The 21,914-nt window shown below is 36.9% G+C and overlaps 1 protein-coding gene across 2 annotated transcripts in view; it reads right to left on the minus strand.

The window, feature by feature from the left end:
• The window catches only part of LOC105836685 (terminal nucleotidyltransferase 5C), a 110,391-nt gene that overhangs the window by 50,598 nt on the left and 37,879 nt on the right, over window positions 1-21,914 (minus strand). Inside the window, exon 1 of one of the 2 annotated variants that reach the window (XM_036282817.1) lies at window positions 2,640-3,901. The exons of the other annotated variant lie outside the window; for it this stretch is intronic. The gene's annotated coding sequence lies outside the window, so the exon portion shown is untranslated. Of the gene's footprint in view, window positions 1-2,639; window positions 3,902-21,914 lie in introns of those variants that run through there. 2 annotated transcript variants of the gene reach the window in all.

Below are 21,914 nucleotides of genomic sequence, written 5' to 3' on the forward strand. Positions count from 1 at the left end.
CACGCGACATATCGAATAAATCAATTTTGTACGAGAATGCCTTCTCATTCGGTCGCTTTCGTCGACCGTCGTTTGTCTATAATCGTACATCCGCCGCGATCCGAAAGTGAAATGAGACACGATTGTCGACTCCGCAAAAAAATCGTCTTTTGCGTCAGCGAAACGTCTGCTGTCCCTCCCCTCCCTCCCACTCCTCTTTCTATCTTCTTCTCCGTCTTGAGGAGACTTAGCACTGCTAAGCGGAAATGCAGCACAGTGTAATTTAATCCATGCTAATGCTAACATCCGCGAGGCGGAGCTTGTTTGCCAGCTCGTCATTAGTCATCTTATTCAAATGATTAACCGTTCATAGAACTTTCCGTACACGTGAAAATACGATTCGCGATGGATATGTGTGTATATACGTACATGCAGCGTTTATAAATTTCTCAAGGAATATTTTTTTCTCCCCCGCGCGTTATCGTGCCCGCCGACTCGAACGTCGCGATGGTTTCGATAAAATCGCCGCCGCCGCAATACGACGTTATTATAACGGAAGTTGTGTCGCGGAAGAAACGCATAAACATACGTATATTTCTCTTTTTTTTTTTACACGTGTCAACGTATCGTCTTCACTTCCCGCCGGAAAAATCATCCCCCGGACAATTCGACTAGACGCCTCCGATCCGCTTTGCGTAATTCCGACACCTTCCCTCCCTCTCTTTTCGCGCCGCGACGTAATAATTATTTCACCATATTGCCGAGAGCGCTCGTTAGAAACACGATAAACAAGTCGACGGCGACGGCGGCTTTTAATGTACAGCGCGCGATTGCACGTAACGGATGAATTAACGTATACGTACATTGAGAGAGGCATTTGCGCCGGCGATGTACATTTCGCGTGCGTATACGTATACGGCATGCACGTGAACATATGCGTGTGTGCGTGTACACATCTCGATTTGTTACAAGTATAAGATATCTCCCGACCTTGACTGCTAATCTATTCCCGCAAAACAGTCGATTCCTCGGAGTATCACGTGTATCACAATGACATAATTGCGCGGCACTTGTAATTCAATTTCCTCACCCTACATTGTAGCGTCGAAACGAATCGAGCCGCGAATTACAAGCGTATCACTCGGCGCACCGGAGTCTCAGCATCCACTCCAATTGGTTCATTAATCATTAACCGCGCCGTATTCCTGCCGAGACTCGACGTTAACAAACTGTTGCTCCTCAAATGTATTCCCCGGAAAGCTCTCGGTCAGGTATTAAAATACAAAAATTAACATGCCACGCTCTTCCGTAATTGATTTCGGATCTCATCGAGACACGTTCCAAAACTAAAAAAATAAATTTCACATTTACGTCAGATCGATAATGCATATTCGTACTTATAATTAAGCGTATAATTAATTTTTTATATTTATATTGCGCTCTTAGGTCAGAATTCGGCGCACGGAAACTCGACACGTTGGAACGCGCATTATCCTACTCCTCGTCCTTAAGAAATTAATCCGTTCCGCGTTTGAGAAACGTAGACCGGCCGTAAAGTAATTTAAATTGCACAGTGAAAGTGAACTGCGCAAAATGAACTATCCTATCCTATAATTACACCGAAAGAACGAGGAAGAGCGGGTTGTTTTCGCACACAATGTCTCGAGTAGACGCACCGGCGGATGATCGATAGCCATCAGCGACGGACGGCCATTGAATCCGCTTCACCGTCCGCCTCAGATTAGATCGAGTAAATACAATCTACCGCGAAGAAAAGAAAAAAAAAAGGGGGGGGGGGGGAGTCCCCGCAACGTAACGCTCGCGTGATTAGTGCGTGCGCCCGGCCGTCGAGTCGCTCCTATTGGAGCTGATCGCTTTCGATATCTCGCTCCGTCCGTCGCGGATGCATTCGATTCAAAAGCGCGGGCCAATCGCAGGCGAGAAAACTTTTGAAAAGCAAAACGCGAGACACTACTTCACCCCGAGTGCCGCGTATCGCGGGGAGAAGGAGTTTCTCGGGCGATCTCGCGTATACCGGGCGCGTATTTCGGTGCCCTCTCGCTGCACGTCGGGTGCACGCGGAGCGAGTTCCCGGCGCGCAAAAAGTTGAACTCTCGGCGAGAGAAAGAGCGCGAGCGAGGGAGCGAGGAGGCGGCGCGGGAGAGGAGAGGAGGAGCGATCCGCGCACGCGAAAGGTCGCGACGCGCGCATCGGCGACGTTCTAGAAAGAGCGCGATCGCGCGCGCGGACGCGAATGGAATGGACGCGTACTCACGTATAACGTAATATACGCGGCGCGAGTTCGCTTTTCCACGCGGATACAACGAGGGACGGCGAGGACCGGGGACTCGCGGTGGAGCGGAGCCACGCGTGGCTCGGGAGTTTTCACGGGGATTAAGCGCAGACGGCTTCGCGGTGGAGGACACCACTCGCGGGACACACTCGAGCCGCGGAGGAGAAAGAAAAAGAAGAAAAAAAAAAAGAAACAACGAAACGTCGAGGAACCGCGAGCCGTTCTCGAGCCGCTCGATCGAGACGGCGGCGATAATCGGCGCTCCGTTCGCCGAATCTTCTCGCTCGGTCGCAGAGTTCCGCGCGGGAACCAAGCGCGAAGGGCTAACATATGGCGAGTGGAATTAATGAGAGCCGACGGTACTTACGACGCGTACAGGCCTTCTCCCGCTTTGTTGTCGTCGGGACGTCAGATCGCGGCACTGGTTTCACTGGGTAGTCTCTCTCGGAGTACGTTGTCGTGAAGCGGTGTCGAGAGAAAAAGAGAACTCCGTCTCTCTCTCTCTTGATCCTCCTAACTGCGCGTAACCGGAGGCCTCCTCCCCCACTTGATTTCGTACCTTAACGTCTGCTACTTACAACTCGGGGACTCGGGCCGAGTACAAGTAGAGTAGCGAGCTTGCGAACGAACGAACCAACCAAACTCGATCGAGCTCGATCTGTTACTCTCGGGAGTCTCGAATCTGGCACCTCCGAGAGAAATCGCACGAGAGACGCAACGAACGAACCTGTGCGCGTCTTTGCGTCCGTACGCGAGAGATCCAACCGTGTATCCCCCTCGCCGCCCGTCGACGGGCTGGTCGTCCGCTCCGCGAAAACCGCAGAGAGATTTCTCGCTGACTTCCGCTAGATTTACGTTTCGATCGTCGTAGTCGTTATTGTCACTGTCGTTGTCGTCGTCGTCGTCGTCGGTTTATCCGGTCGAACCGCCGCTCCGTTCTCGCGCGCGCTCGCCGGAGCAACCGCGAAAACGTACGTACGGCCGTGGGCAGGATGCGCGCGAGGGAGCACAGGAACGAGAGAGATTTTCTTTTTTTTTTTTTTCTTTAGCACGTAAGTCACAACACCACCAGTCGCCGCGGTGAATCGACCGACACTGAACCGACTGTACGCGGCGCACAACGCACAACTTCGCGCGTCGCCTCCCACCGCGGGGGGATCTCCCACCTTGCCGGCGCGGCGTTCTCCCGCTCTTCGCGCGTTCTACACTTCTACCCCTTTATCTACTCGCGGGAGATCCTCGTTCGGGAGTTGCCGTTTCTTTGCGACTCCCGAATGAAGGAGAGAAGGAGTAAGTGAAAATTCTAGAACGTCAGAGACGCCGGTTTATGGTTCAGATTTTATAGTCTTAAGTCGCGACGTTACATCGATCGATCACAGAGAGCCGTAACATGTTAAGACGCTACTTAAAGAACGATCTTGAAATAAAATCTCACTATAAATACGAGCTTATAGACGCTCTTGTTGCAATCGACGCCTCAGGACGTCGATCGCTGACAACAGCTCGCGCTCGCGCTGCTGATTTCGACGACGCTGCGCGGCGCGGGCGTCGCGAGCTCGAATGTGACGGTCAGTTTTGTTAAAGCATAAATGAAAATAATAACTAAAGTAACATAATAAGCAATATACATAATTGTGAATTATTTAAAAAAAATAATAATAATAAATAAAATCGCGCGAAGAAGCGGAGAACGCGTGGAAATTAGGGATCCTCGCGGCACGCGTGCGAGTCGGCGTCTAACTACCGCGTGCTTGCTATGATTTTCCTCCCTCAACCCTCAATTTTCCTCACCCAAACGCATCACGCAGCGCGCGCAGTGCGCAGCACGTGTTCGCAACGTGATTTGTGTAAAGGTCGGATTTTGCCCCTGTTTCGCACGAGCAGGCGCTTCCCTCTATTCGGGGGATGATGCCTCCTCCCCTCTAAAAGGGAGCAGGTTAACGCGCGATTAACCGACGCGTTGATTTTTCGCTGATTTTTCGGTCTTTAGCTTTTCCCGAAACTTCGCGGCCTGTCACGATCTTGCACGCCCGACGATTTTAGGGGTGTTTTCAGTTTCTTAATCCCTATGCCCTAAGTCTCAATTAAGAATTATAAGATTGCGAAACTGTTTTCGACGAAATGCACTTGTAGAGAATTAGACAGGAGTTCAGCTAAACTTTCGTATATTACGTATGTTACGTATGCGAAATTCTTTCTGTGAAAATTTGCGTCGCTAGAGGCTGCAGAAATTATTCGCGTATGTTTATATTAAATATTATTTATCTCTCATATAATACACTCTACAATTTTCGTGCAACTAGAAAAATTACATTGAGATATAATAAATTAACCAATTCTGTTTGATTAATTGGCTCGTTGATAGATTATTTCAATACAATGTGTCTCAGATACATGTGCGATAAAATAATGGTTTTTGATTTCTTAAAACTTTTATCTAATCTAAAAAGTTACCTAATTTTTTATTGCGTAAACTGCGTAAACCTGCCTGGAATAATTTTACACTTCATTTACAAGTCTTTGTTATAACATGAATATATATTGTATATGTATTATTCATTACTTTATAGTTTATTTGAGATTATTATGTACATAAATTTACTCTATATTTTCTCAGGAGAGAGAAAAAAAGAAGGTAAAAAGGAATTTTTTTTAATATAAAATCTCAATCTGTAAGAAAAATTGTTGTAACAAGCTTTTTAATTTTTTGCTGCTGGCGTGTAAAAATCATTCCAAGTGATTTTTATATCTAGCTCTGATTATTAATTGTCCTCAAATTTGATCTAAAATTGAAATTATACAGTGAAACTGCAATGTATACAATGATACACAAGAAACGAGGAGTCTTGCAGAAATGCTTAAATTTTTTCTCGCACACTTTCGTAAGTGGTAATCAAATACTACGTACTGTACATTACAATAATTATGAGAGTCGAAACGAGGATTATGCGCTGTAAGAGACAATGTCGTCGACGTTTCTCTATCCCGAGTCTTACATAATAACCGGATCAATTACTTCTGCCTATAGGTGAGACAAGTCGTTCAAGTCGTTACGCGGCCTTATTTGCGCTCTTTATTTTCGAAATTGTTGCAATTCTCAAACAGCGTCGTCCTTTCTTCTCGGATCTACCGTCCACATTCCACCGCGGCGACTTCTTCGCGCGCGCGGAGGTTCGCGATCGAGGGTTCTCGCAACTTCTAGAAACGGTGAGACTATAGACATTGATGTCAGATAAAAGCTTATAGCCATCTGTTTCTCGTAACCTATAGGCTAAATACGTCCTTCCGCGCATCAAGAGTTACCGTCCTACTTTACGTTATCGCGTGTTTTCCGGATTCCCCGCGAATCGTCATTCGAGCATTTCTTCAATCATAACGACTTCACCCAAGCGGAAGTCATAGAACATAGAAAGTAGTTAAGCGCATAATAGCGACCAATTTGACGTAATCAATATTTCGATCTTTTCATATGATAGGAGAAATGGGTTAATATTTTTGTATAGCGATATAAAGACGTAGGAGATATGCAGACATAAGTCATCAAACAAGATTAGACATTAGATTTAGATTAGATATTTATTGTTTTTCAAAGATAGACAAAAACTCCCAAGGACAAAGTAACAAGCTACAGAAAAACAACGTACAGTGATAACAATTTCTTTGTAACATTGCACACATGACTGTTATCTACTTTTTTTAATAGGGCATACTAAAATTAATAATACAAAAGAATTTCAATTTTCTATTTTCTATTCAATACAAAATTATATTTCATATTTTATATTATATATTACACACAATAAAAGTATAAAAGTTATGTAAATATTAGACCGATAGGTGAATAACACAAGAAATAAAAAGTATCATTTTTAAGTTAAAGCCGTGCTTTGTAATACTATATATATTTCATATTTTCAATATAGTTTTTTCAAATTATACACACGTGACTCTGTTAAAAAAATTATTCTTATTAATACTGTCAATAACAGACTAGTATATCGAGAATATCATGAGATATCATCTAAACAATATATTCAGATAAACTCGGATGATAAATAGATAAGAAATTCTAGTTTTAATATTTTATTAAAAGTCCACAATGAGTTTAACATAGTAAGGCAATGAGTGATATAAATAAAGCTTAGACTGAACTTAAAAGTACATACTTGTAATGGCGAATATTTAGTTTGGTATTAAACTCTGCTTGTGAAAGTTTGATATTAAAATTACGTCATTAAACGCACAGTACGAATATAAAGGAATATATTTACAATGGAAGTATATACTTCCGCGTCTAGATTCTAGAATCGCTCTTTCGTCAGTAGAAATTTTCAATGCAGAAACACAATGGAACTCGAGGCATCGTTTGAAGCAGATTAAAATCTACGGAATGTAACCCCATTTTTCTTTCTTTCATTAATTCGTTTTTTATATACGTTTTTAATTTACGGAACGAAATATTTATTTTGCATAAGTGCACTAAATATACTTGAGCGCATTTTCTCTAATGTCAAAGTAATATTGACATGATCGCGCGTATTAAATCATTATTTAAAATTCTGAATTTCTCGAGCACAAGCTTGTATTCATTTTTACTCATATGCTATTCGTGCCGAGCCAGATAATCCTTCCGTGTGTTGTCGAGACTAATAAGTGCGAATGGATATTTATGATCGAGGAAAGGAACACAGGAAAGAAACTGCGTTTATAGGACGGCGCGAATAGAACATCAGGACGCGAATCTGCAAAAACAAATTGTGGTCTATCATGACACAACACACGACGTCAAATTTTGTCTGCGAGTGGACTAGTCTCATTAACATATTTCAGAATGGAATAATTTAAAAGCGCGAAAGCTAATCGTCGCGTAATCCAAACGACGCGGGTTTTGAGCCTACGGAAAAGAAAAACTCTTCCAGAGTTTCAAAGACAATTTTTAGGTCAAACAGTTATTGCAGGTTATTGACTCAACATCAGATCGTTACTTTCACGTCATAGTGTTGGTTGTGCTTTTAAATCGAAGCGGCGGTTAATCTATTCTCGGACGTGCTATACCGCCGATGTAACAATCCTGCCATTCATCGTTAGGCAAAGAATGTAAGGAACTGATGATAAATTTTTTATATGTTCACAAGCCGATGGTGGTTCAGCATCTTCTCGCACGAAGGAGAGATTTATAAAAAAAAAAATATATATATATATCTGGGGATTCCCATTAAACTTTTACAGATACAAATTTTATCTTTTCCAAACTTTTACAGATAAATTTATTTATAAGATCACTGAGATGCTAATTTTTTCTAACTCACACGATATTTTTGAACGTGAATCACGATGTATGATTTTCAGATATACAAGATGTTTTCAAAATAAATGCAAAAAATTTAATTAATTTTTGATCATTTTATAAAGAAAATGTCACATAGAGATCATATCTTGTACATCATATATAACAAAATTTTCATTTCGTTTCATTTATTATGTAATAAAGAAGAAAAAAATATGTGTCACACGTAGGAATTGCTTACAGATTAAAATCAGAATCAGTATAAAAAACCTGTAAGCAACTACATAAATCAAATCATTTTTTAACCTGGATTTTTTACACATTACTAAAAAAAAGTGAAATTCTACCTTCTAATAATACAGTATGTCACTTTTAAATCATATGTTAACCTATATATAGAACGGATAATTAAACACCGCAAACAACGGCGATAGTCGCGAGACGCTTGTGCAGCGGCGGAAAACTGGAGATTGATCTTGTCGATCTCACTCTCCACCCTGCAACGCAAGAATCGCCAGAGCGACGTATTCAAGGCCGCTCGAGGCCGGGATCGAGAGGCTCGAATTCGCGAGGCGTCGATCTCGCGAGCGCGTGATAGAGAGAACTCTCGCGAGAAACGTGCATCCGAGCCCCCCCCCTCCCTCCCTCTCCCTACACCTCTCCCCCCTCTCGCCAGTCTCTTCCTCTTTCTCCTCCTCTCTCGTAATTCTATCCTTTTCTTTCATTTGTCTCTCCGTCGCGTTCTCTCTCTCGATCTACCTCCGTTCTGCATCTTTCTGTGTCTCCCCCCAACATTTTCTTTCTCTCGGCGCGGCAAACCGAGCGCAAACGTCCTTGACGGTCGCTGTAGCGACGGCGACAGCGCGCAGCGCAGCGTTGCACGTCGTTGCGCTTGTGCGCAACTTCCACACTCCGCTCCGCTCCTCTCCTCGTATCTCTCTCCCGCTCCCTGTCATATCTCTCTCTCTCTCTCTCTCTCTCTCTCTCTCTCTCTCTCTCTCTCTCTCTCTCTCTCTCTCTCTCTCTCTCTCTCTCTCTCTCTCTCACTCTCTCTGTCTCTCGTAGTGCACACCGCAAGTCACGAGCAACTCTCCACTTCACCACGCACGCGGTTGCTGCCGTGCGCACATTACGTCATCAACACCTTCACTTCGCTCGCGCTGTCCGAGCGCGACGACGCGATCTCTCGTCGTGCCCTCGGCCTGCCGTTTCGTGTCCCAGCGCACGTCGCGGGTCGTAGAATTAACGTCGTTAGTCTTGCGATCGTTGCTCTAATTTAACCTTTTAAATTTTTTCGTAAAAAAGACGACTAAAACACATTGAACAAAATTGAATTTCCTGACTTCAACATCTCGTCATGTTGTCATATGATTCCTTGCAAAGTTTAAATCATAGTTGAAAAATTTAAAAAGTTGCTCCAAAATTTTTAAAAGTCCAATTGGATTTGTCTCTTCGTTAGAGACCAAAGTTTCGGTTTTGATTTCAGTCACTGCAAAAAATTAAAGTTTTGTTTTGGTTTCGGTCAAAATTGAGAAAAATTTTCAGCTATATATATGTAAGTAGAAACTGTTCAAGTCACAACACTAATATTTCACTCCAAAAATCTTTTTTATTTAACTTCAAAAATATATTATATACGTGTCGTATAATGAGATCATCAGACATTAATAAAATTATCAAATTACTGATTAGTTGTAAGATAGCACATTTCTGAGAACTTCTCTATTAGATAGCTAATTAACATACTTGAAGAATGTCGTACAGTTGAAATATCGGTTTTAGTTAACGCGAATCGCGCCAGCGATTTATCATCAATTATTCAGTGCCTAAAATATCGCATAAATATAACTTTTCGAACTTTTATTGTTATGTTATATTATAAAATTGTTTAATTTTAATTGCTTGTTTATTGTTAAATTCAAGAAGACATCTTAAGTACAAACTTTTACGAAATCTCAATATAATTATAATTTTATAAGATAATTTAAAATGTTTAGAATATTATAATGATTTATAATATGTATATTATTTCGTAATAATATTGAAGTGTTGAGAAATTATTTAATCATAATATGATATTAAAAGTAATAATGCGCATATTAAGATTTAATAAAAACAATGCATAATATTTAATGTTACTTTGATGATATATTTTTAGGTTTTGAATTATCTGTAAGACGGAGTAAAATGATAGCGGTGTTCTTTGTTTAAGAGAAGAGAAAATTGCAGACCCATCTGATATCAACAAGGACCATGTGTATACAGAAATTAAAGCTTACGGCTTAACTGAAGCTACTTTCTCGGACATTACATTACCTGGTTCTGAAAGCTTTATTAACCGTGGTGCAAAGTTACCGTCGTAGGTGTGTAATCCTATCTTGTGTGCTCCGGTATCGTGTAAATTACAAATTGAATACGTGCGCAGAGACTTAACTTGAACGGGATAAGAGAACGATTTTGCGGCAGCTTTGAATTGCATTCCATTATCTATTAGATCTGTCGGATATTACGAATTAATTCAATAAAATCTATTTTTACTCTTTTCATAAACGTAGATACAAAACATTCCACAATTAGAAAAATCAACACTATTATATTGTAAATTATTTTCAAATTATGGAAACGATAAAAAATTTTAAAAGTATTTCGAAATAAACTTCAAGTGAAAACCAATAACGTGTAAGATTCCATCTATATAATTTATAATTTGAGAGAAGCTAAAATAATTCATAAAATTTAATACGTTTAGTCGCATGTAAAATTAAAATATCTTAAAATCATTAAAGTTCTACTTAAACTTTTAGCTCGCAATGAGCGATAAAAATAACGTTTAAAAATATCGTGAGCATTAAATAAAAAATAACATTTCTCATTCCATTAAGCCTTTCGCTACATCATTCATCCATCTTTCTCCGCCCACAGCGCGTTACGCAATCGCTATTGTATTATCGAAATATGCGCAACACGCGAACGCTTCTCCGGTAAACATTATTCGTCATCTGCAAGGCAGCAACTTCTGGTACGGGAGAGATAAACTTGATCGCTCGCAGAAACGCCGTTTGTTTTCGCTCGTTAAAACAGTCTTACAGCGACAAAATTACATTCACCGCGATCTTCCTTGGCGAGCTTCCTAACAAACGCGCGACACATAATTTCTTAAAACCTCTACAAAAGGCGGCCTCCTGCCCGGCATTCTCGTCGGCACGCAGCCCACTTTTACTTTGTTAGAAAAGTCTGGCGTGTACATCAAGGCCATCAAGTTTATCGATCAAAACTGCGTGCGGGTTTCTCTAATAACACGAAAAAAAATAATCCTCATCAAACAAATTAAAATTGTAACTCAATTTGTGTCGCCGATCCAGACTTGTCCTCACCTGTAGTTTTCTTTTTTTTTTTTTGTAATATAAAGATTCCCGAAATCACTTATTAAAAACTTTAATACTCGTGATACCTTGGAAATCCCGCGAACTCTCTTTATTGAAGATTCCCGTGAGAGCGATAATTCAAATCCCAGTACGAAGGTTCCAGCACGAATTTGCATTAATTAGTAATCTTTTTTGAATGAGCTGATCAAAATTCGACCCTGTGACTGGTACATGATATTAAATCGCATTGGGAAGTCAGATTTAGGTAAACATTGCCGCGAGATATATATCTATAACCGTGTGAATATTTGTGTCTCGCAAAGTTAACTTGTGAAACTTCCTTCCCAAGGGTTAAAGACTTGGTTTATTTTTGTTCTGCATAACGTAGTGCGGCATAACAATGTAAATCCACTGCGCAATTTCGTCCGCACGGCCGCGCATCCGCACGGGAATGGTGGGACGAACCCTGGACTATGACACCAACTGTCGTTCGATAAGCTTACAGGTATATGGGGGGAGGGCGATTGTAGCATTTGCATTCGGTATAGGTCAATCGGTTACGAGTATACCGTAAAATGATCGATGCAGCAGCACTCTTCCGCGGGATTGTATTACCAATCCACGCACGTCGGCCGCGGCCGACTCATATAACAGCGGGATCTCAACCGTATCACAATACATATCGGCTGATAAACGAATCCGCGGCGCGGAATCAACGAATTGTGCCGGGAATAAACGTCGGGACAGGCAAGGGGACGGCAACCCCGTGGCAACCGCGTGCTCGTAATTACCGTTTTTGCAAGCGAAGCGCCGCATTGTTCCGGAGCTGTTCGTTTGCGGCAACGCGTGGAATTTTTAGCGGTTCTGTCACGGTGCCGGCCAAGAACGTGGAGAAAGAGAGAGAGAGAGAGAGAGAGAGAGAGAGAGAGAGATCGCGGTGGTTTTCGCAGGAACGCGGAGGAACGCTTATCCAATCGGTAACGGCAACGGACAGACGTAACGGTTGCGAGTCGGTTGGGAAAAAGTTTTGCATAATGTATAACAGCCGGTGCTACTTCTCGCGGGTATACGAGCGCGGTCGTCAGCTAAATCAATGACCCGCGGCCGCCGCTTGATCGAACGTTTCATCGTCCGCAGAATTTATATCGTTTACAGCAACTGCGCCATGTCGTTGGAGTAACTTGCACTGAACGCGCTCCAGATATCGCGTATACGCCTCTGCCTTTGAATAGTTCGCATCTTCGTGAGAATTTGACGACGGAAAACTAACGCTCTTGATAAATTTCCGAGTTAGATCTTCATTAAGTTTGATGTGCTCACTTAGCTCACTCATTAAAACTTCAACTATCGTGAGTACGAGTGGTAAATAAGATGTTTATTTATGCATATGTTTATGTGTATAAATATATTTATACATATTTATACAATGTTTATACACACTTATATACATACTTTGAAAAAAATTTATTTCAGTATCATTTCCTTGATTCAAAGAAATTTAATATTTTGTAAATGTTTGAACTAATTTATATTTGCTAATAGCTATTTAAATACAGAAAATGTTTTTTATCCTCTTTAATTTAAGATATTCAACTATGACCATAAAAACGTTTCGTTAAATTTTACTTAAATTTCAATTATATTATGTAAACGTAAACATAACGAAATGTTTGTTTTAATAAGTGAAATTTTTTTATCATTAAATATCTTAGATTTAAAAAAAAATAAAAAAATTTTTTTAAATTTTATAATAACTGTTAATTATAATACATTCTTGTACATTTCTTTGACTTCATAAACTTCTAAGCACAGCAATTTGATTTTGAATTAATGTTCGTATATACCGAAATCAATTCAGCAACCTTCGCTAAAACTATTTCACACGTGTAACATGCGCTACCTTGCGTAAGATAATCCTGTAAATCGCGAGCGTTACGGTAGGTGAGACAGTCTTGCACAACAGCAATGTTAGCGGGAATGCAATCGATGATAAGCGAGTGTGTATTTCAACTACATTTAAAGCGACTAGGCCGCTACTTTCATAGATAATGCCAAGCGTTAGAAATATTTTTAAAAAATTCTATTGCAAAACGGTGAAACGTATATTCGTACTTTTATACTTGCGTTATTACAATAAGTAACGATACGGGCGATAAATGTACGCACGTAACGAGTAATTGATTGGATTTACGTCAGCGATGCGAGATTCCAACTTTGTTACCTGAAAAGCTTTTCTCATCGCGAAATTGCGGGGTATTCTCGAACTATTTCGTTAAGGATGAACATTCCAAGTACATTGTCTAAGCAGCATTAATCACGACTTCTCGTAGCGCAAAAACATCGAATAATTTCTCTGATCGAGAATGTTACTAAAATGTACTGTGTGTTTTCGTGTTTGCGGTAACTGTTTACAAAATAAATTCAGAATAGTAAATAAGTGTTCGTATAAACAGTAAGCTGTTTATTTTGTAGAAAGTGGTGTGAATCCGGTTTTCTAAAAACCATCATTAATTTTAATCACGAGTGTAGACTAATTAAACTAAATATAAACTAGACTTTTATACAATCAACAATAAATACCTCCTAGTATGCAAAATAGTGGCTCCTCCTGAACCGCAAATATTTTTATTTCCTAATTTTATTCCGCCATTTAAAGAAACGGCACATAGTTAATTTCGTAAATGTTTATTTCTTATAGATTTGTTATAAAATTTGAGACAATATTTCTTATAAGTGAATTCCATTACGTAAAAAATAAATAATGTTTAATATAAGTTTACGACACAAGCATTTATAAATTAAGAAATGAGAATATTTAATCTATACATTGGGTCCGTTTTTCTACCAATGTATATTAACATTAATCTCGGTTTAATTTACTTGTTATCTTACTCTAGTGCTAAAAATTAGAAAAAGATAAAGAATAAGTTAAACCAAGATTAAAGTTAATCTACGTTGGTAGAAACGGGTAAATGCATTAAATCGTATTTAAAATAAAATAGTTGCGAAAAGTTATTTAATTCTCCGAGTATTTTTTTGCTTAATATTTATCATATAATATTTAACATTTTTCTAGAAGTTAATTTAGAGAAAAAAAAACTTTATTTTATTTCTTTTTCTAAATTGAAATGTTCATAATGCACAATAAATTCTATTTAAGCTCTTACAAATTCTATTTATTGTGAAGTAACGAGAATTATAATCTTTCTTCAGAAGGTGACTCGCGATCGATTAAATATGTATTGTTTGACTTTTACAAAGTTAAGATATGCGACAAAGAATTTTCAGATTCTCGAGAACAGGACGTCCAACATTATTCAATAAAAGTGCACACACGACACTATCTACAAAACTACATTGAAAAAAACAGCAATAATAACTATCAAATGTTAAATGAAATAATGCCGATTAAATATTTGGTTAATATAACCAAAAATAACTTCTCCTTTTTAAATATTTAATAACTATAATCAAATTTAGGAATACTGAAATCTTTTTTATTATTAAAAATTTTTTGTTATTTTTAATAATAAAAGATAATTTCAGTATTATACTTACTATACTAATATTAATTAAATTTATTTAATATTATTTATTAAATTGGCATTAGTTTACTTAATATTTGTTAATTATTACTACAATTTTTTTTCAGCGTATAAAAGCGCGTTACATTAAAAATTTATTTAAATAAAATATATTTGTCCGACATAAAAAAGCTGTGAAATAGTAATATTTGTTTTTGAGTTTGAATAATAGAATTTTACCAGTTTTTAAAAACGTTTCGATTATAAAAGCATATGTTGCGTATTCCACTGCTCTATATATGTAGCTTATTGTTATCTTGAAGTTCTGAACATGTTTAATAAAAAACGTATTTAATTAAGCTTTACAAAAGTTTAATATATCAGGCTTTTGTTCTACAATTTTTAAAATAACGCATATGCTTTCAAACGTCAATAAACATAATTCGCCCATCACCGTCGACCAAACGGCAACCATTTTAAAAGTGTCAGATTTTTTTGCCAGAGCCTGTATTTATTGATTTTAATATTATATTTTTATATTGCACAAATATATCAAACAATATTTATAACGTCATATCAAGATAAAGGAGGTGATATTATGATTCTGCATAAGTTGTGCACAGGTTTTTGAACACAGTCTTGTATTATTCTCAAATTCTCTCAGAGACAACTACCACCGCTCTATAGCTTCTTTAACAGATAAAAAAAATTTCATTTCTTTAATTTCTTTATTTAATTAAATAAAGTTTTATATAATTGTTTTTTCACGGTTTTTCAGTTTTTTAAATAATGTGTGTTTTTAAACACCAATGGCCGTATGATTCGTCCGCCATTGTTAGCCAAAAGACAGGCATCATAAAAGCGTTCAGAATTTTCTGCCGGGCTCTATATATATAAAAGTGTAATTGCAATAGTTTTTTTTTTATTTTATATTTTGTATGTTAACAATTTTTTTTACATCTCATACAAATTAGAGATTAAGTTTATGATTAAATTCATTAACATTAAATGCGCGATCTCGCTTTCTATCCTAAGTTTCAATTCATATATGCACGAGATTCTCAAATCCGCTGTGATACGCTAACGATCCTCGTGAAGATTAGAGAGATTTCGAGTAAACTCGAGCGCACTAATACAATACGAGACTCTGTGTTTCAAGGATATCATTGGCAGAAACCCTCGGCAAATACGTTACTACCGACATGAACTTCTCGCTTATCTCTCGCTCCTAATCTATTCGGCTTATTAACTTATCAACAATTGAATAACATGATCGTTTCTTAAATTGATTTTTACCACAACGCGTTTTCTATATTAGTAATTTTGTCTTCAAAATTATATTCTTGAATTTTTCTAAGAACAAAAATGCAATTTTAATGATAAAAATAAATAATGAAAAAATTATAAGTTTTACAAAAAAAAAATAAATAAATCATAAAAGATTAGCCGGTATTATCTTAAATAAAACAGAATAGCTATCAAAGAAAATTATCGGAAATAAAATTTTATAAAATATGCAGAATATGCATCAGCATTTGCAATAATAGTTGAGATAATAAAAGTTTTAAAAATAATTTTAAAAAAAGATATGCACGCGCAAAGTCTTTTATCTGACACTAGATTCGCTAGTTTTGAAATTTAATCCGGTGACAATGCGACATCTCATGTAATCTCCGAAAGACCAGCTTAGCTTATCAACCGTATCGATCTACTGAGAGACGTGTAATCGTGAACGTGTTCTAACGAATAATGTGAAAAAATGTTGCAGCCAAGTCGCAGATCAACAAACAATACTTCGAAATTCTACACGTGCTCTTGCTTTCAAGATCCCCACAATCGATTTACTTGCATCGCGGGTTCTCATACGACACCTGTTGCTGATTATGGTTGCTGCTTTCTCAAGAACAGGCGTCAACCCGTTGTTTGTCATACAATAACAAACTAAGTAGATACAATCCTAATCTGTTTGCGAAACGCGTGATTCTACGAATTACGATCGTATCTCGATCTTACGGTCAGCATTTTTTTGCGACGTTCTACATGATCTCAGTGCAAGACTCCTGCTTCACGCAAGGTGATTTTCTAACTTCTCGCTTTAAGTTTTTCGCAAGTCTTGTTGTTCCCTTGTTATAATTTATCGCAATGTAAAATTATTAACAAGATTTAATATAAAAATTCGATACATAACGTAGAACTGTACAATGCAATAAGTGATGCGTTCGGCAATTAAATTTGTATTTTAATTAATAATAACAATCTTACTTTTAGAATTTACTAGTGAGACTTCTTCGCTGAACATATAGAACATTATCTCATATGTTCCATTCTCGGTATAAAATAAATAAAAAATATTAAGTGTTTATCGCTAGAGTCATCGCGTTTTATCGCGAGACATTACATTATGCCACCGCATTTTATGGCAATAAACAACTTCTGCGCTGCAATACAGTAGCGGTTTTTTTTCTATATAAACTGACAGAGAGTTGTGCGATTAAGAAACAGAACAACATTGCGGTCAAGCCACTGTGCTGATAACGCTATTACAGACATTGAGACAGGAAGGAAGACTTCCCGAAGCGATAAACAAGTCGGCGAGAAAAACTTCCTGAGGGAATTTAGAAGATATGTATAATACAGTAATTTTCTAGAATTGAGATTATACAAATCTAATTGTCGATGCTCGATTACTTAATATAAAAAAAACATATTGCACAAAACGTAGTTTTGCAGTTATAAATTACTATTCTAATTTTAATAACATCAAATGAGGTTTTTAATTAAGTTTCGCATTTAAACTCCAAACACATAATTTTCTATCTTCGAAAGTACACACGAAGTTGACACTTCGCAATTTATTCACAATTTTTCCGAAACCGTATATACATAATCAAGAGAATTAACATTTTTATAGCATGTTTACGTAAGAAAAGGAAACGGCTAACTGAAAAAAGTACAGATGGCAAAGTGTTTACTGAGATACATTAATTAGCGCGTGTGTTATGCAGCGCTCATATTAGTCGTAGAGAGTACAGCGAAAGTTTTTCACGATTCCGTAAGCGCGCTTAATCAGCGCAAATTAATTAATCGCTCGCGCGTCGCGTCGCGTCGCATCGTGCCGTCTGCCTACAGCGTGACAAAAACAAATTTGCTGCCCGCCACTTCCAGCCGTTCGTAATCGTCATCTTTCTTCGTCGCGCTTCTCTTCCGCTTTTCCTACGTCCCGTCAATGAGGATACGTGATTAATTAGCCAGGGGTCCCCGTGCGCGCAACGTGCGACCCGCGCGAATGGCGTAGGCGCACAATTCCTCGCACGTATAGAAAGCCGCATTCGTATGTCGCGGACGCGTATCCTAAATACGCGGAGGAGCAGCAACAGGCGGCCGTCGCGCAGCTACGCGCGTGTGCTGAGTGTGATATACCGGTTGCTCTTGACATTATAGCAACATCATCCGCGCGCGCTTCAGCGATTTGCTACTCCACTCGGCGTGGCTCTCACGCGGACTCGGCGATTAGGTGCCCGAGGCATTTTCGTAACGCCGATGGACATGCTTAACATATAACGTAATATTTGGCGAAACCTCATCGTCACTATGCCCGATGCACACTAATTCTGATGAATGGCGCTCGCCCAGTTAAATTATCCCAATCGTCACGGTGACGAAACACTAGGTGTTTTTATCGTTTTATCTTTTCTTCCGAAAGACAAAAAGAAGTTTGCGTTAGTTTAGCAATATGTAATTCGCGAGAATTTTTCAAAAATCCGACAGGTCTAATTAATTGTAAGACAAACTTCTTTTTCTACATTCTGGACTTAAATGCAGCTATGATAAGATCATTAATGTAAGAATTTTTAATGTAAGAAACGCGATTGAGTCTTGGTACAATAGACATTACAACTCGTAATTATGTTGTCAAACTACTTGATACGGTGAAACAAAGCTTGTCATGGTTCAGGCATTCCTTTCATTGTCGAGCCATAATATGAGAGATCGCCTACAACGTGTTTCATAGAAGAAACTTGCCATGAGAAGCTGAATGCAACTTGTACATGCATATAAATCGCAATACGTCCTCTTCTGGTTGTATTGTAATTAACGAGCAGCATCGCCGAGTGTAATACACGAAAAATCGATCACAGCTTTTTCCTTCTTTTCCTTGAAACATTTATCCAGGCTTCTTTAGAAGGTATCGATCGTGATATTTATTTCAACCCGCTATTATACTCAAGAAACGCAATTACACCAGGTGACGGCGCACGATAAATCCCCACGAGATGCGGCGCTTAATTTTTTAAGAGTCCCATCGATTCAACGCTAGTAAGACAAGGTCACCGTCCTGGTTCGCGATATTGCAAAATCGCGTTCCGCATTCTTCTCCGATTACTTGATTCGATTGCATCTTCCACTCACCTTTTGCGAAATTGGGCTTACTTACGCACTTTATTTTTCGCAATCTACGACAAAGCCAATCGAACGGAAGGCAGTCAAAACTTCTATAAGTAACGCTTGAGTTTTGTTTTGCGACAGTTATAGCACGATAGATCGTATATGACAGTTAGACTTTACTTTCAAGAAGTTACAGTACATCACAGTCACCTTGGAAAGTATTGATAATGTTTAAAATAATATTTAACGCTGCATAAAGTAATAAATATTTTAATAATTACACATAATAAATAAGAGAAAATAATTTTATACTCCAATAAGACAAAAAATTTAGAGTGAATTTATTAAACTAAAACAACTTTTTACCATTTCTTTATATTTTAATATTAATAAAGATTTCTATATATTATACAATTCGATTTATTGCTGTTGATATATTATCTTAATCACATTTTGACAAATATTTCATAAAAAAATCAATTCTCTTTCAAAATCTATTTTTTTTTTTTTTCTTAAAAAATGCTACACTTATTGTTATATAATATAATTTTCATTAATGTCTTAAAAATAATTAATATTAATCAATTTATCGATTATAAAAGTCATTTTAAAAAATAATCTTCTAAGCAGTAGTAATACAAATTGTGGGAGATACACGACAAAATATCGAGAGCGCGACTTTCGATAAGAACGGGCAAGACAATTTTAAGACCTGTTCTTTCAACAATTCGTTCGAACGGGTAGATAATGGCGCCAGCGTGAATGTAGTCAACCTTGTGCGTTTGTACCACACCCTTTCTGGATGCAAAAGCCAAGAGCTCGGTTTTCACCAGTTTCAAACACTAGAAGGCCGCAAGTGACAGGGAAATCGATTTTTATTTTTCATCCCGTCACGTCGATATAATTTCGTTATCTCTTTGTTTTCGAAGTATTACGGTATATAGTTTTGTAGTATTATAGTTTTAAATTCATTCGCATTGCAATATTTATTGTCAATGAATTAGTGGAACTAGCTATTAATCCGATTACGACACGTTTTTTATAGTAAAACTAACGTCCAACTTGATACACATGTGATATTTTATGAATATATTAGAAAAAAGATATATATATATATATATATATATATATACACATATACCTATGTATACCTATCATTTTTTATATCTTTTATAAATTTTTAAATAGATGTTTATATAATATATAATGTTATAAAAATTTATATGTAATTGTATATACGTGTATATAAATTTTTACATATATTATTATTTTGTTTAGAAATTCAATCGACATATTTATTGATTTCTTTAAAATCTGGTCATAATTAATACGTTTAGATCGTGTATAACGACTTCTAATGAAATTATATACTTTAACGACTTTAATGATCAGTGCTTAAGAACTGTTCCTATCAGTGAGCTGCATAATACTACTGCGTTGTACTTGCCGTTCTCTCACGCAATAGAATATCGATATACGTTGACATTTAGTTGGCGCATTTTTTATAAGCAAAATTGATTTTTACGATTACATCTCGTACAATGAAGGAATAAAGCATGGAGTAATAACGTTAAGAAAATGAGAAAACATACAGATATTAAGTTTTGATACAACCAGAAGTGTTTAATACACATCTTTTATAAATCCTATTTTTAAAAAATATTTCAACCTCCAAAAAATAGCATTCTTAGCATTATTAGCTTATATTATAAATTTAAAAATTACAATAATTATCTCACTTTACAATACGTTATGCAATACATATGTACGTAAATAAATTGCGAAATAAATTTGATATATCACTTTTTTTAGTAAATTATGTGCTTACAGTTTAAATTCAAAATTTAATTTAACCTTCTCTGCTTTAATTTAATATTATTAAATTAGAGTGCTAATTTTACACTGCAAAATTATGTTTTGTGCAATATCTCTCTCTCTCTCTCTCTCTCTCTCTCTCTCTCTGTCTCTCTCTCTCTTTCTCTCTTATTATTTCCATTAAAAACCTGTATTTAAATACAGGTTTTCAATTACAAAAGAAGCAACGAAAGAAATTATCTGCAGAAAAAAAGTTTACATCTAATTATATGTCATTACATAAAATATTTATAATTCCATATCAAAAGTTATGCAAATTTCTATTGGAATTTTTTTCAAGAAAAAAGTTTATTTCTAATTTTTTGTGATAGAGGAATTTTGTAAATGCTTGTTAGCATTACATAGTATTATTAAATTGATTATCAACTTAATATTGTAATATATTATTATTCTGATTCAATCTAAACTTTTTTTCTTAATTACGTCGTGATAATAATATACTGCAAATATTCTAAACATTAAATAATTTTTACTCCTCTCAATTTAATGCTTTTAAGTCATTCGAGCTGGTAATAAAAACTTCTGTTAAAGTTTTTTAATGCTTTTAATTTTAGTCTCCAATTATATTTTATAAATAAAGAATAAATTACAGGTTCAATCGAATGTATAAGAAAAATAATAAAATGTCTGGAAAAATATAAATATTTTCTCATTTTTTACTAAATTCAAATGGCTGTAGGCAATAAATTTACGATAATGAAGCGTTTTGTTAACAAGAATATCACGACAGCTGCGCGCGTATATTTCGAAAAAAATGACGTAAACATCACATTATTCCACCGTCATGCACTAAGAAATCATTGAGTAGGACAAACAGAGTATTGAGCAAATCGGAGATCAACGTCAGTACCATTTTCAATAACGAACATATTGTAATAACACCTGTGAGTGCGTACGCGGTGCACAACTGATCGAAATAAATATCTTCCGAAATGCATATTGCTCAATTCAAACGTAAAACCTACGTATATTACGCGCTTGTTATTACGATTAAAAAAAGTGAATACCGATTTAAGTAAATATTGATGCCTTATTTATAAAATTTGATGAAGTTTAATAAACTTTGTCAAATTTAGCTCGATTATATATTGCAATTAGATTATTTTCTTAAAATCTTGTTTCATGTTTTTTAATAACATGTAATAATATGTAACTAAACAATATATTTAACATTTTATCTATTAAAAAACAATTTTAATATGCAT

The sequence above is a fragment of the Monomorium pharaonis genome, chromosome 2, assembly GCF_013373865.1.
Source record: "Monomorium pharaonis isolate MP-MQ-018 chromosome 2, ASM1337386v2, whole genome shotgun sequence".
Classification (NCBI taxonomy): Eukaryota; Metazoa; Arthropoda; class Insecta; order Hymenoptera; family Formicidae; genus Monomorium; species Monomorium pharaonis.